The sequence below is a fragment of the Mustela erminea genome, chromosome 13 (genome assembly GCF_009829155.1).
Source record: "Mustela erminea isolate mMusErm1 chromosome 13, mMusErm1.Pri, whole genome shotgun sequence".
Classification (NCBI taxonomy): Eukaryota; Metazoa; Chordata; class Mammalia; order Carnivora; family Mustelidae; genus Mustela; species Mustela erminea.
The window spans coordinates 45,064,619-45,079,479 of NC_045626.1; the positions used below are offsets into that span (position 1 = coordinate 45,064,619).

At 41.3% G+C, this 14,861-nt stretch overlaps 1 long non-coding RNA gene across 1 annotated transcript; it reads right to left on the minus strand.

Annotated features, from left to right (window-relative positions):
* Nucleotides 1-359: 359 nt before the first annotated feature.
* LOC116572392 lies at nucleotides 360-12,441 on the minus strand. The gene is made up of 4 exons (XR_004278289.1): nucleotides 12,298-12,441; nucleotides 1,371-1,476; nucleotides 1,172-1,293; nucleotides 360-389 (listed from the first exon to the last, which is right to left on the minus strand). It is a non-coding gene; the product is annotated as an uncharacterized LOC116572392 (long non-coding RNA).
* Nucleotides 12,442-14,861: the final 2,420 nt, after the last annotated feature.

Genomic DNA, 14,861 nt, shown 5'->3' on the forward strand with positions numbered 1-14,861 from the left:
TTCATCTGAGAAAAGAGCATAGATATTTTTCTATGAATAATCATGGCCCAAGATGGTCGAGAACCTCCTAGATGGCCACTGAGACCACCAGAGCATGATTCAAGGGCCTGTGGTCATTTTCATGTTTGTACTGATTTACCTTTGCCTCATCTTGCCATTAAAATGGCGTATAAATTCTTCTTCTACCCACTTAAACCCCCATGTTGCATCACCATTTCCTCATATCAGGGAGATCATATGATAGTTGTCTTTCTCTGCTTGACTTATTTCGCTAAGCATGATACGCTCTAGTTCCATCCATGTTGTCGCAAATGGCAAGATTTTATTTCTTCTGATGGCTGCATAGTATTCCATTGTGTATATATACCACATCTTCTTGATCCATTCATCTGTTGATGGACATATTGGGAGGGAGACAAACCATAAGTGACTCTTAATCTCACAAAACAAACTGAGGGTTGCTGGGGGGAGGGGGTTTGGGAGAAGGGGGTCAGATTATGGACATTGGGGAGGGTATGTGCTTTGGTGAGTGCTGTGAAGTGTATAAACCTGGTGATTCACAGATCTGTACCCCTGGGGATAAAAATATCTGTTTATAAAAAATAAAAAATTTAAAAAAATGGTGTATAAAAATTGGCAAATGGGAGTCCCTCTTTGGGATATGAATCTGCTTTTTCAAATCTGAGAGCACCAGTGTGTCTTCTCTGATGTTCGTCTTGTTGTAGAGGTAGAGGTAAATGCGGTGAGTCTATGTGCTGCACGTTCATCCGGAGTGAGTAGAGCATGAGTCTCAGCTTTATGAACTGAGGCATTTGCTTGTGTCCAATGAAGGGCTGCTACAAATTCCAGTGAATCTGGATCTTGTACACTTTCCGGGTTTAGCCAGGATCTACAGAAGAGGCCTGATATCTGTCACGGGAATTTGCTTTTGTGAGGAAAATCCTAACCTAGGTCTAAGACAGTAAAAATTATAGTTAAAGTAAGTCACGTGGGTTACTAATAGAAACCCATGTGTGGTCACTGATGTGGTTTCCACAATAACTCTAATTTTCAGGAGCACAGATGTTAAACTGCTCTACCTCTCCAGATGTGCTCACACAGGGGTCCGTCAGAATGGAGTAGTCTGTGGTCTAAAACACACTGGCCTCTCCGGGAACAGAGAGGTACTTACTTATTCCGGCTGTCCGGCATCTTTGTGTTTCCTCCAACAAAGATCAAAGCAGAGCTCTTAATAGGTGTTTGGTTTAAATTTAGAGACATGCGGTATTTACTCCCATTGGCACTTGCTCTCACCTGTGGAGATAAACTGTGTTATTCCGCTCCCAGCTCACACGGTTTCTATCTGCGTCTTGCCCACCTTGGTGTAATACCTGTTTACTGTGTGATGGTCCCCAAGTCCTGGGAACACCTCACGCGGAGTGGTAATAGACTGAATTTTATATTTGCTCTTTTTTGTCCAGCTTGTGTTAACACCATCTGAAAATGAACACAAATCCATTGAAAAATATTCTTGACCAGACCACTTATATATTGTCAAACCAGCTGAGATGGGAAAGTTTCATGGTAATTGCTTAGAATATCTATTTTTCCACACTTAAGTTTTTTTTTCCTCAAAATTAACTCTAATATAAAAAATGTATTTTTTCAGGGAACCATTCTGACTTTTTTAAAAAAAGGCTTTATTTAGTTGACAGAGAAGGATCACAAGCAGGCAGAGAGCAGGCAGAGAGAGGGGAGAAGAGGCTCCCCACTGAGCAGAGAGCCTGATGTGGGGCTTGATCCCAGCACCCTGAGATCATGACCTGAGCTGAACGCAGAGGCTTAACCCACCAATCCACCCAGACACTCCCCATTCTGATTTTAATTAAAAAAAAAAATTTTTTTTTATTAACATATAATGTATTATTAGCCCCAGGGGAACAGGTCTGTGAATCACCAGGTTTACACACTTCATAGCACTCACCATAGCACATACCCTCCCCAATGTCCATAACCCAACCACCCTCTCCCTACCCCTCTCCCCCTGGCAACCCTCGTTTTGTTGTTGAGATTAAGAGTCTCTTATGGTTTATCTCCCTCCATCCTGACTTTTATACAAAATATATTTTGAGTGGTCTCTCTCTCTCTCTCTCTCTTTTTTTTTTTTGGTTTATGAGGGGTAATAATTCTTGTGATGGAGATTTTTATGGGATGATGGGCTCAGAGCTCAGATTCCCTTTTATGAAAGAAAAAGAAGAAAAGTCAACATTCATTCATTGACTTAATTCAATTAATAAAGGCTTATGGGGCCGGTTGAAAGTGCCAAACATAATGTGAAGAGGCCCAGTCCCTCTAGGAGTAGATAAAAACTGACATGGTATGTGTTATAATAGGAATTAACAGGAAGTAAGAGCAAATCATTGTTAATGCGTTATAAAAGGAAGAGTACAGAACTCTAGAGGCTTCTAGGGTATCTGTTGCTCCTTCCTTTGGAGATGTATTCCTCAGATTAGGAGAACCCAGGAATATTACAAAATTTACATGCCATTTGAGTACAGTATTTTTAAAGTGCACTGAGTTATAAACCAAATATCATACATAGAGTAACTTGCCTTTCAGACATTAAAGAATCTGAGATTGGGATCAAGAGTGAAGTTCCTTCCTGACTTGGCGGATTCGGGTGAAATGTGCAACAAAAGTGGTACAACACCACACCAAAATTATGATAATGTTGAAGTCATGATAATGATAATATTCTGCTAGAAAAAGCTTGCTGCGGGTTGGATGGATTTTGCTCTTTATCAGGTATCCTTCTTCTCTCCCTTTCTCTCTCCCTGCCTCTTTTTGTAGAAAACAACAGGACTTAGAAAGGGAAGAATAAGTTTAATTATGCTGCTGCCACTTAACACAAAACAAAATAAAAGAAGGAAAACAAAACGAAGGGGGGAAATAACTTGCACTTGCCTTCTACCACGGTTTTAAACTGGACAACACAGATGGTGATTATTTGAGTGTGAAAATTGGGTTGTAAAATGAATATCTCCAAAAATGTCAAGAGTAAATGCCCTTCTGCAGGCAAACATGGTACTGAATGGGTTCCAACAGCACGTTGCCCAGGGCGCTTCCTTCCATGTAAATGAAGCTTAAAAGAAAATTTGTCTCTAAGAGAGAGTTTCTGACGGTGCTAAGGTACACTTCACTGAAAAGCAAAGATGCTCACGGGTTCTTGAGTATTTTATGGTTTACGATTGAGGAAAAGGTACCAGGTTCTGGGTTTTGAGGTGTAAAGAATCGGCCAAAACAATTAGTGGGATTGGGTATTTCAACAGCCAAGCTGATCTCATTCAGCTTCTTCTTCTAATGGAGACTGAGGAAAAGGTAGGAAACTTGGTAAGAAAAATGGATTCATCTCTAAGAATGCAACGATCTCCTTTTAAAATAGCCATGCAATCTGGTTATGAGGTACAAATTTTATGAGTAAAACCTTGAAAGCGATGGCCTTCATTTATATACACGAGAGATGGAGGTAATGTAGGGGATGGAATTTTGTAATGAAACGTGGTGCAGATGCCACGCGAAGCTGTTACTTTCTCGTGTGCGCTGCTGCAGGAGCAGCTCTGGAGAGGCTAATAGGCACGTGATGGGAAAGGACCCAGAAGAAAAACTTTCAGTCAAAATCCAGAAGGAAAAGAGTCAGTTTCTTCCTTGCCCTAATGGCCTTTCCTTCTTGGGAATTGACAGAGAAAACTGGATAAGGAAGCAAGGGCTAAATAATACTCTTCTTTTTAATGGCATTCTGGGGTGGTTCACTCACTTTAAGCTATCTTCATGGCCCTTAGGGTTTCTAAATAGATTTTTGCCCCTGGAATGGTGCGGCGTTTCCCTTCTAGGCCATGTAGAAGTGGAGGAGTCTAGAATTGCTGGAACCCGCACAGGCGGGAAGCCAGGGGAAATTTCCATAGAGCCAGTCCCAGCTTTCTTCCCAGGGAAGGACTGACTGTCCAGCATCCTGGATCCCAGTGGGCTAAACATACTTATGTCTTGGCAGATGTGCATAAAAATCCAAGGCCAGGGAGAGGCTATAATGGGAAAAGAAAGACTTCTGGGAGATGGCAGCTCTTACCATCTGATGGGAGCTCACTTAGGTCATGCAAAAGTAAATCGGAGATAATGTGTAAGAGTAAAGTTAAGACCAGCTCCAGGCCTCAAGAGCCCAGTAAGGGGCCGGGCTTCAGCCTCCTAGCTGTGCTGCATGCAGGGTTAGACTATAGTTCCTCCCTGAGAGCTGGAGGAAAAACTGGACACCAGAAACCAGGGAAAAGGGCTAGTGAGAGCATACACAGGGGATAAACAGGGAATCCCTGACCAGATGCTCCCAGAAGTGCTTGGTTGCCTAAATCCATCTCCAAGGTACACTGGACAATGAGCCCAGAGCTACTGACTATGCTACACTTCATTTGCTGGTGAGGAAGACCTCCCACTACACCACCAGAACTGGCTCCTCTAATCAGGCTGGGACCAGGGCAAGCTTGGTCTGCAGGTGACAGATGCCGCTGAATGTGTGTGTGTGTGTGTGTGTGTGTGTGTTGTGCGGGGTGGATGTTAGAATTCTGGGCACATCCTGAATTAATAATTGCTTAAGAAACATTGGAATTTCAAAGAAAGACTTTTTCTAAGACCTACTATCTGAAAACACTACTGCTGTTCATTCCACCAAAGAGAGGTTGCAAGACTGATCTTATAGGTGGGGAAAATAAGAGGAAAAAGCTACAACTGATCTCTTCTAAATTTGCTTTTCTATATGACCTCTGTTTATTATGCAGCAGAATATTTTATTTTCTTGATTCCTATATCTACAGATCTTTTAAGAGTCTATTATATTGTGGAAAAATATTTTAAAGGCTTTGTATTTCTGAGAAATGCTTTGGTGTATAGTCTTTTCCAGAATTTCTCATTATTAGTAGTTCATCACCAGATTAATGCTTCAAACAGCTCGAGATTATTTGGGTTATAGGCTTTTTACTTTCAATAATCAGTTATTCATTCTGTTAAGCATAGGGAAAGATCGTGAAAAGAAGTAGGTTATAGGGTTGACTCTTATGTTGCAGTTGACATTGTTTCTCTTCTGATTTGTTCAACCCATTAGAGTTTATTTCAGGGAGTTCTGTCAAAAACAAACAAAACACTAACAAAGGGCCCAAAAAAAAAAAAAAAAAAAAGAAACCCCCAAAACCAAGCTAAGAAGGCAAAGGCTCAGGGAGATAAAGACAGCCTCACTAATGAGTCCCCAACTGATTAAAAGTAAATACATTTCTATTCCTAGAAAAGTATAAGTAACATTTGTTGCCACAAACTGTTTAACTTTAGCAAAAATAAAGAGTTGCCCTCAAATTTGTTATGGGAGGACAGCAACACTGCAGCTAATTATTTCCCAGGTGCCTCTGGTCTGAATTTAGAAATGAGCTACTAATGGCAACATGTGGGATGGGCCCATCTTGACAGATAATTCATTATTATTGTTATCTTTAAGGGGACACTGTATCACTATTGAGCACTGACTCTGCCCATGGTACTGACTAGATTCATGGTAGTTCCACAGTATAACATGGGGTTATGCACTTGGGCTCTAGAGTAAAGACCTAGGTTTGATTTTTAGTCCTGCCTGTGTGACTTTGGGCAAACTGCTTGTGTTGTTTAGCTTTGACTGTATAACAAAATATCCAGATTTAGTGGCTTAAAAAATCACCATGCATTTGTTCATGATTTGATGGCTTGACAATTCAGCTGAGTTGAGCTGGGATGACTTGTTTTTGTTCTTCATAGTATCGGCTAATCTCACACATACATCTGGGGCCTTAGGTGGGACACTCCCCACCCCCCATGTTATTTCTTTTCACCTAACAAACTATTCTGAGTTTCTTTACACAGTGGCCAAAAGTTCCCAGCAGCAAGAGAAAGTTAAGATCTGACGAGAAAGTATCTTTCAAACCTTGACCTCTATCACAGTTGATACTGTCTCATTGAATAAAGCAAGTCATCTGACCAAGCCTAGATTGAAGATTTAGAGATGCAGACTGTACTTCTTGAACAGACAGGCATATAGGGAGTTGTGACCAAATTTGGGACCATAACAACAATTTGTCACATGACCTCCAGATTCTTATTGGTGACATGAGGGTATCATAGTATCTACACACAGAGTTTTTGGAACTAAAGGAAATAATTCATGTAAAGTGCCTAGCACAAGGTTCAATAAATGTCAATTGTAATTATATTATTATCAATTAAGAAAGGAAGACAGAAGGAGAAATTGGGGAGAAGGAATAGAACAGAAGAAAGGGCTAGGGGTGGACCTTGAAGGCTGAGGTAGGAGAGGGCTTTATGGAGGGCATGTTGATAATACTAAGAGGAACTAATACTTAGTTGGGTCTTGGTTACCTGTTATCACTGACCTTTGAGGTGTTATTAGCTCTTCAACAATTTATTATTTTTTTAAGGATTTTATTTATTTATTTCTTAGTAAGAGAGAGGAAGAGAGAAAGAGAGAGGACACACACAAGCAGGGGGAGGAGCAGGCAGAGGCAGAAGGAGAAGCAGGCCTACTTGCTGAGCAAGGAGCTGGGTGCGGAACTTGATCCCAGGACCCTGGGATCATGACCTGAGCTGAAGGCAGATGCTTAATCCACTGAGCCACCCAGGCGCCCCCTGGTTTTTTCTTTTTAGTAACAGTGATTGTGTTAGGATGATGGGATCACGGGTAGGTTTTCTTTACTGTTTTGGGTATTTTCTATAATATGGTTATGTGGCTTTTACAATAAGAAGAAAACATTAAAAATACCTTCGTTTTAGAACAGAAGTTCTTTTTAGACAAATTCTGGAATTCTAAACGATTTTGCATTTGTTTATAAAGTTGACAGTTTTTGAAATTTCCTTTGTTACCATAGAGGTATCAGTCATTTTTTTTTAATATACCCTGAAAATTCCCTTGACATGTGCAAGCCATCTGCCCATCTGCATTTTTGAGAGATTAGAACTTCCTAATTCCAAAATTCCTAAAGGTTTCATTTGGAATAAAGATTTTTTTTTTTATGCAGTGGTATAAGTTAAAACTCCATTTAGCTTTCTGGTCTTTTGGAAGTTGGGTTCTATAAATTTAAAATTATCTTTATAACTATGGCGTTGGAATATTAGCAGTGTAAATTTAGAGAAGTATGTTAAATGAGAAATCACACACATTCTAGGCTAAAGTAATTGAACTAGCCTAGAAGTTTACATTTATCCTTCCACCCCTGGGCCAAATTTGTTAGAAAGTACAGAAAAGTCACAGCTGCAATTGTGGGGATTTAGACCAGATTTTTATTTGGTGAGCTTTATAAGAACACCAGGGTATGCTTCTATCTTTGTACTTCTTAATGGTCAGGTCATTCCGCATTTCCCAAAGTGTGGTCCGTGGACTAGTTCGTGCAGAATCATCAGAAGGACTTTCTATAAGTCAGATGGTCCTTTGGGGGCCCTGTACCTGTTTCTGCATTCAGACCTGGGGTTCCTGGACACCAGCACACTGTGCTCTCCCCACAGAGGCTCCTCCACTCTCGTCCATGAAGTCCCCACTCCTTCCAGCTCAGGACCCCCTCCCTGCCGGCTCTTGTTCTGAGCTCCTATTCAGTGTGGGCTGGTTATGCATCTAGTCAGGTGTCCAAAAATGTCTTCTGAAAAAAGTCAAAGAGTAAATTTTTTAAATTTTATTTATTTATTGGACAGAGATCACAAGTAAGCAGAGAGGCAGGCAGAGAGAGTGAGAGGGAAGCAGGCTCCCTGCTGAGCAGAGAGCGTGATGCGGGGCTCCATCCCAGGACCCTGGGATCATGACCTGAGCCGAAGGCAGTGACTTAACCCACTGAGCCACCCAGGTGCCCCCAAAGAGTAAATATTTGATGCTTCGCTGGTCTCTGGGTCTCTGTCACAAGTCTTCGACCTTGCTGGTGTAGTTTGAAAGTTGACCTTAGATAGTATGCAATGAGTGGGCGTGGCTGTGCTTCAATAAAACTTTATTTACAAAAATAGGCAGGCAGCTGGATTTGGCCAACCCCTGATCTAGATGCACTGTCATCCCTTCTACTTTTGTCCACCCCCAAGCCCAGGGCAAATTAAAAAACAAAACCGAATGAGAGAGCTGAAGATTAAAAAAAAATGAAAACAAAAACAAAAAAACAAAACAGAACAAAACAACTGTTCTCTGTAGGATGTAGATTTATATAAAATGAGGTCAGAGTACGGAGAAGAAACGGGGTGCTCAGCACAGGTTGTTCTGATTATCTGGGCAGGAGCATGGGCGAGGCAGCGGGATTGGGACCAGAGTGGTTGAAATGACAGCCCTTTTCTAGATGGAATAGGATGGAAGGACAGTGAGGTGGCAAGGCTTCCCTGAGGTGGCCAGTTGAGTGGGGGCTGAATTAGCAGCTGTCTGTGAACAGCCCTCCTGTCCCGCAGAGCAGTGGTTGGCTGACTTGAGCCAGCTTCAGAATCACCCAGAGTCTCAAACACAGATTGCTGGGCCATCCGGCCAGAGTATCGGGGTCAGGAGGTCTCGGTGGGGGCCCGCGACTCTACATTTCTAACACGTCCATGGGGCTTGTGGCTGCTGCTGGCCTGACCACACCTTGAGAACCACCCCCCGGGGCAAGCCCCTCTTACCGCATGTGGCAACATGAGCATGCTTGTTTCATGAAGCTTTCCAGCAGCTTTTGTTTCTCATTCTGAGACATTTAAAGTGCTTTCCAGATTCAAGACTATAGAATTGTTATTTTCCTTCTGGGGTAGCAAGCCTTAGCTCACCTCAGACTGGCAGTCCACATTGGCATTATTAATTTTTGACACGGAGTGAGTCCGAACAGGGTAAATACACCAGTAATTGGTAAGGTAGACAACCGAACGGTAATGAGGCTCTGGCCCCGATGGTTTTGCTCCCGAGAATGAATGCCCGGCCGCCTGGCCATTTTCTGGAGCGAGTTCTTTGCCAGCTCCCCACGGCGTCCCCACATGAAGCTTCAACCCCTCCTGCTTTCCTGATCTGTCCAGTCACATTTTAATGGCTGAAATGGCTTTGAAGCTTTCCCCCACGGAACCAATTTTCACCCTCAGCGCAGGGCAGCTCCTGTCCCTCAGCAAGGAGTCTACTTCAGTGATAAGTTTTCACACGGGTCCAGAACTCAAATGTATTTTGATTGTGGTCCTCATGGCGGTGCTTTCACACTGACGCCAGAAGTAGATTTGTCATGGAGCTTTCCTGATGAGACAGGCTCTCCGGACTAATCGAGGCCGATGGCAGATTTTGTCAGCGAGATGAGATGTTGCCCACAGCTAGTTAGTCTGCTGGAATTTTTGGTGCTAATGGCAGGGTTTCATTGAGAGACGTGTTTAGGAGAGTCACAGCGAATACGATTCTAGATTCTCTCAGGAAGATGGTGAGCGTATAAACCACAGGGCACCAATGCAAAGGCAGCTGTTTTACACTAGCCCCTGATTCCGAAGACTCCTTAATGAATTCTTCGGGACAGGGGGGAATAAAAGCCAGGCAGCCACACCGTTCAACTGAAGTATCAACAGCTTGACAAATTTTTTTTAGAAGTCTTTAAATGTATTACACTTATCTCCGGAATTCTGAACAATACGACATCAGTTTAAGTGCTTCTGTTGATTGTAATCCAAAAGAAATATCATACCTCTTGGCTTTGCCCCGGGCCAACTTTTCACTGAAGTCATTCGTTTTGCTTTTTGTTATGGTTACCTAACCTCAGTCAGAATGCAGCAAGCCACCAGAAATTCAAGGTAGAGACTTTTCCAGTACCCAAGACTTCTCTGCTTTGGAAATAGGATGGACTCCACCGGCTTTTTCTGAATTTGGCCATTTTATTTTAAAGCTGTAAGACAGGCATGATCAGACATGGGAGGGGCCTTGAATGTCAGCCCGAGAGAGGCCAGTCAGTCTCACGACACACACACACAGGCCTGGGATTACTAACTTGGCCGGCCGCCTGGAAATATTTGCACCACTGTCTACATCTCCCATTTTCTCAGAGGAAAGCCCACGGACAGCACATCTCAGCAACAATGCCTGTTCCCAACTGGAAACTCTTCAAGTCTTCCACTTCCAGAATCAAAATATTATGTCGTTTCAAACTTTTCGGGGTACCCTTTGATCCTGTGGCTCTTTTAGATGTTTTCCACTTTAATATATTTAGTCCAGGCATCATCATTTCCTGAGAGCTCCTTTACCATAAGTAGTTTCATCCTTAACTAATAACTCAGAACCGTGATAAGGGCACACGAGAAAGTCGATCCTCTTTGTTTTTTTGCTTTCATGGGCAAATCCTTCCATAACTCTTGCTGGTGAACACATTTCCTTCATTGACGTGACAGATATGTACTCGTGCGTATAGGAGCCAGGCATGGTGCTGGGAGGTGAGAAGTCACTGATGAGGAAGATATTCTTCTTGGGTTCTGAATTTGGAGTTAGGCATACAGGCAAATTATTGTAAAGGGGGATAATATGTAGACAGTAGATATTTATGTTAAAACTTAAGGCAGCATAGGGGAGGGGAGATACTATCTAAGAAGTGAGGAAGGTGACATTTGATCAGAGTCTGGAAGATGATAAGGTGTTCCCTAGGAAAGGAAGTAGACAGGTAAGAGGAGAAGTGGAAAGAGAAGCAAGGAGCACAGTGTACGTGGCAGAGATTTTGGACTCACTAATTGTTCAAGTGCACCCCTCCATTTCTCAGTTCTCTTGCAGTTGGAATGATCTAAGTGACGGAGTCTTAGTGGACGGGATTGCTTAATATCCCAGTCACTTAAATGTTAGTGTGCCTTGCCCATTTCTCTCTTCTCCTGCTGCCACATACAGGCGTACCTCATTTTATGGCATTTGCTTCACTGCACTTTGCAGATACTGTGTTTTTTTTTTTATTTTTAACGAATTGAAGGTCTGTAGCAGCGCTGCATCAAACAAATGTATTGGCACAATTTTTCCAATAGCATTTGCTCACTTCGTCTTTCTGTGTTGCATTTTGGTAATTCTTGCAATATTTCAAGATTTTCATTATTATTATGTTTGGTAGGGTGATCTGTGATCAGTGACTTTTTAAAAAAATAATCAAATTCTCACATTTATTAAAATTCTCACAGCTCTTGGATAGGTCACCAAAAGCAGTCAAGTCATTCCATTATTACTAAGGAGATTTCTTTTTTCTTTCTTTCTTTTTTTTTTTTAATTTATTTATTTGAGAGAGAGAGCATAAGCAGGCAACTGGGAAGAGAAGCAGACTCCCCACCGAGCAGGGAGCCTGATGTTCATGACTGGAGCTTGATCCCAGGACCCTGGGTTCATGACCAGAGCCGAAGGCAGATGCTTAACAGACTGAGCCACCCAGGCACCCCATTACTAAAGAGATTTCTTAATTAAATTAATTGATTAAAGTAATTATTGAAAGAATCTTGTAGAAAATTAGAAAATATAGATCATAAGAATGATAAAAACACATTTACACTAAACATTGTGTATTTTTACAGATCTTTTTATGCATTATTATATTTATATGCATACACCTAAACATACATATATGTGTGTGTTAAAATGCTTGTGCATTTTAATTTAAAATCAGATCATATTACACATGTTGCTTTGTAATCTACTTTTTCATTTATCAATCTCTGCCTTTTGATACCAGCAAAATGTTTATCTAATTCCTAATCTAGTTTGTTTGCCCAATTGTGCCAAAACATGTATATACACACATACACACATACATACATATATATATATATATATATATATATATATATATATATATTTATTATTGAAGTAGAGTTGACGTGTAACATTATATTAGCTTCAGGTGTACGACACAGTGACTTGAAAAGTCCACACATTACTCAGTGCTTCTCAAGATTAGTGACCATCTGATCAATGATCTTTAATACTATAATTGTTTTAGGGTACCATGAACCATGCTCTTATAAGATGGCAGACTTAATCTGTTTCTCTGAGACACAACTGATACTGAAGTTAGGTCATTTAATAGTCTACAGTGACCTCTAAGTATTCAAGTGATAGGAAGAGTTATACATCCGTCATTTTAAATCACAACCTAACAATGATTAAGCTTAGTGAGAAAAGCTTGTCAAAGGCAGAGAGAAGCCAGGAACAAGGCCTCTTGCACCAGTTAGCCCCGTTGTGAATGTAAAGGAACAGTACTTGAAGGAAGTTTAAAGTGCTACTCCAGTGAACACACCAATGACAGGAAAGCAAAATAGCCTTACTGCTGAGATGGAGAAAGTCTGAGTGGTCTGGATAGAAGATCAAATGAACCACAACATTCCCTTAAGCCAAAGCCTAGTCCAGAGCCAGGCCCTGACTCTCTCCAGTTCTGGGAAGGCTGAGAGAGGTAAGGAAGCTGCAGGAGAGAAGTCTGAAGCTGGGGGATGGTGGTTCATGAGGTTTAAGGGAAGAAGCTGCCTTTGTGACATCACAGTGCAAGGTGAAGCAGCACGTGTTGATGGAGAAGCTGCAGCAAGTGACCCAGAAGCTCTAGACGTTAATTAATGAAGGTGGTTACACTAAACAGATTTTCATTGTAAAGACAAAACAGCTGCCTTTTGGAAGAAGACACCATCTAAGACTTTCACAGTTAGAGAGGAGAAGTCAATGCCTGCTTTTAAAGCTGCAGAGGACAGGCAGACTCTCTTGTTAGGGACTAACACAGCTGGTGACTTTAAGTTGAAACCAATACTCATTTGCCATCCTCCAAATTCTAATGTTGCTGTATTTACAAGGCCTGTGCTCTATAGATGGAACAGTGGGCCTTGATGACAGCACATCGGTCTACAGTGTCGTTTACTGAACATTTTAAGCTCACTGTTGAGACCCACTGCTCAGAAAAAAAGACTCCTTTCAAAACATTACTGCTCCTTGACAATGCCCCTGCTTACCCAAGGGTACTGATGTGTAATGAGAGGAATGTTGTTTTCATGTCTGCCCACACAACATCCTTTCTGCAGCCCATGAATCAAGAGTAATTTTGACTTTCAAGTCTTATTATTTAAATAATTAAGTATTAATTATTGAATAATAAGTAATTATATTATTAATAATGGCACTTGAAAATCTTATTATTTAAAGGTTTACTATTTTGTAAGGCTTTAGTTGCTATAGTAGTGATTCCTCTGATGGATCAGGGCAACCTGAAAAACTGTGGAAAACCTTCTGGAAAGGATTCACCATTCTAGATGACGTTAAGAACATCTGTGATTCATGGGAAGAGGTCAGAATGTCAACATTAACAGGAATTTGGAAGAAGTTGATCCCAGCCCTCATGGATGTCTTTGAGGTATTCAAGACTTCAATGGAGGAAGTCACTGCAGGTGTGGGAACAGTGTTAGAATTAGAAGTGGAGCCTGAAGAAGGGACCGAATTGCAATCTCCTGATAAAACTTGAATGGATGAGGATTTGCTTCTTGTGGATGAGCAGAGAAAATAGTTTCTTGAGATATAAACTACTTCTGGTGAAGATGCTGTGAAGATTATTGAAATGGCAATAAAGGATTTAGAATATTCCATATATATGGTTGATAAAGCAGAGGCAGAGTTTGAGAGGGTTGACTCCTGTATTGAAAGAAGTTCTATGGGCGAAATACTATCAAACAGCACTACATGCTACAGAAAAAACCCTCATCATTGTCTTATTTTAGGAAATTGCCAAAGCCACCCCAACCTTCAGCAACCACCACCCCAATCAGTCAGCAGCCATCAACATGGAGGCAAGACCCTCCACCGGTGAAAAGATTATGACTCGCTGAAAGCTCAGATGATGCTTAGCATTTTTTGCAGTAAAGTCTTTTAAATTATGGTATTTGCATTTTTTAGACCTAATGCTATACTATAGTACAGTGTAAACATAACTTTTGTATGCACTGGGAAACCATAAATTCCTCTGACTCTCTTTATTGCGATACTTGCCTCTTTGGTGTGGTTTGGTACTGAACCTGCATTATGTCCAAGGTATGCCTCTACTTGGTAGTAATATTTTGAAATGGATGAATCACAAGATGGGGGGAATGTGGATTTCTAAGTCACTAGATGGAGGAGAGGCCCTCTGACCAGCATCATATTTCACACGAAAGAGAAATAGATGTTTATTGTGTTAAGCTTGTTTTTTTTGGCAGTGGGCATTAATAACTCTGACTGATGTAGTATGTGAAAAGATTTGAAGACATAGAAGAGGATAGCCTATTTGGAAAATATTCGACACTTTAGTTGAGCTGGAGGCTGGTATATGAAGGAATGACTTCACGAGTAATTTGGAACCAGATAGAGAATGGTCTGTAAGCCATGATGAAGAGATTAGATTTCCTTCTTGAAACAATTAGGAGACATGGGAAGTCTTTTATGTAGGGTAGTTAGGGAATCAAGACTGAATTGTGGAGGTACAGCTATGGTGGAGTGCAGGAGATGAATCAGTGGGAAGTAGCTTCTACCGGAAATCAGTTGGAAGTTCACTATGATGGTCTGAGTAAAGGATGTTGAAGTCCCAGGCCATGGAAATATTTCTTGCAATTTGCACCAAATTACTTAGATAAAGAAGGGGCGTTGTCCTGTTAACAGGTTAGACAATGGGTCAGCAAATTATGGTCTTCTGTTTTTGTAAATGAAGTTCGATTGGAATGGAGCCACAGTCATCCATGTACGTATTGTCTCTGGCTGCTTTCTCCCTGAAACAAGAGAGTTGATTAATTGCGACAAGGACTATATGGCCCCCGGAGTTTAAAATATTTGGTATCTGACCTTTTAAGAAGTTTGCTGATCCCAGAGTTAGGCCGTATAGATA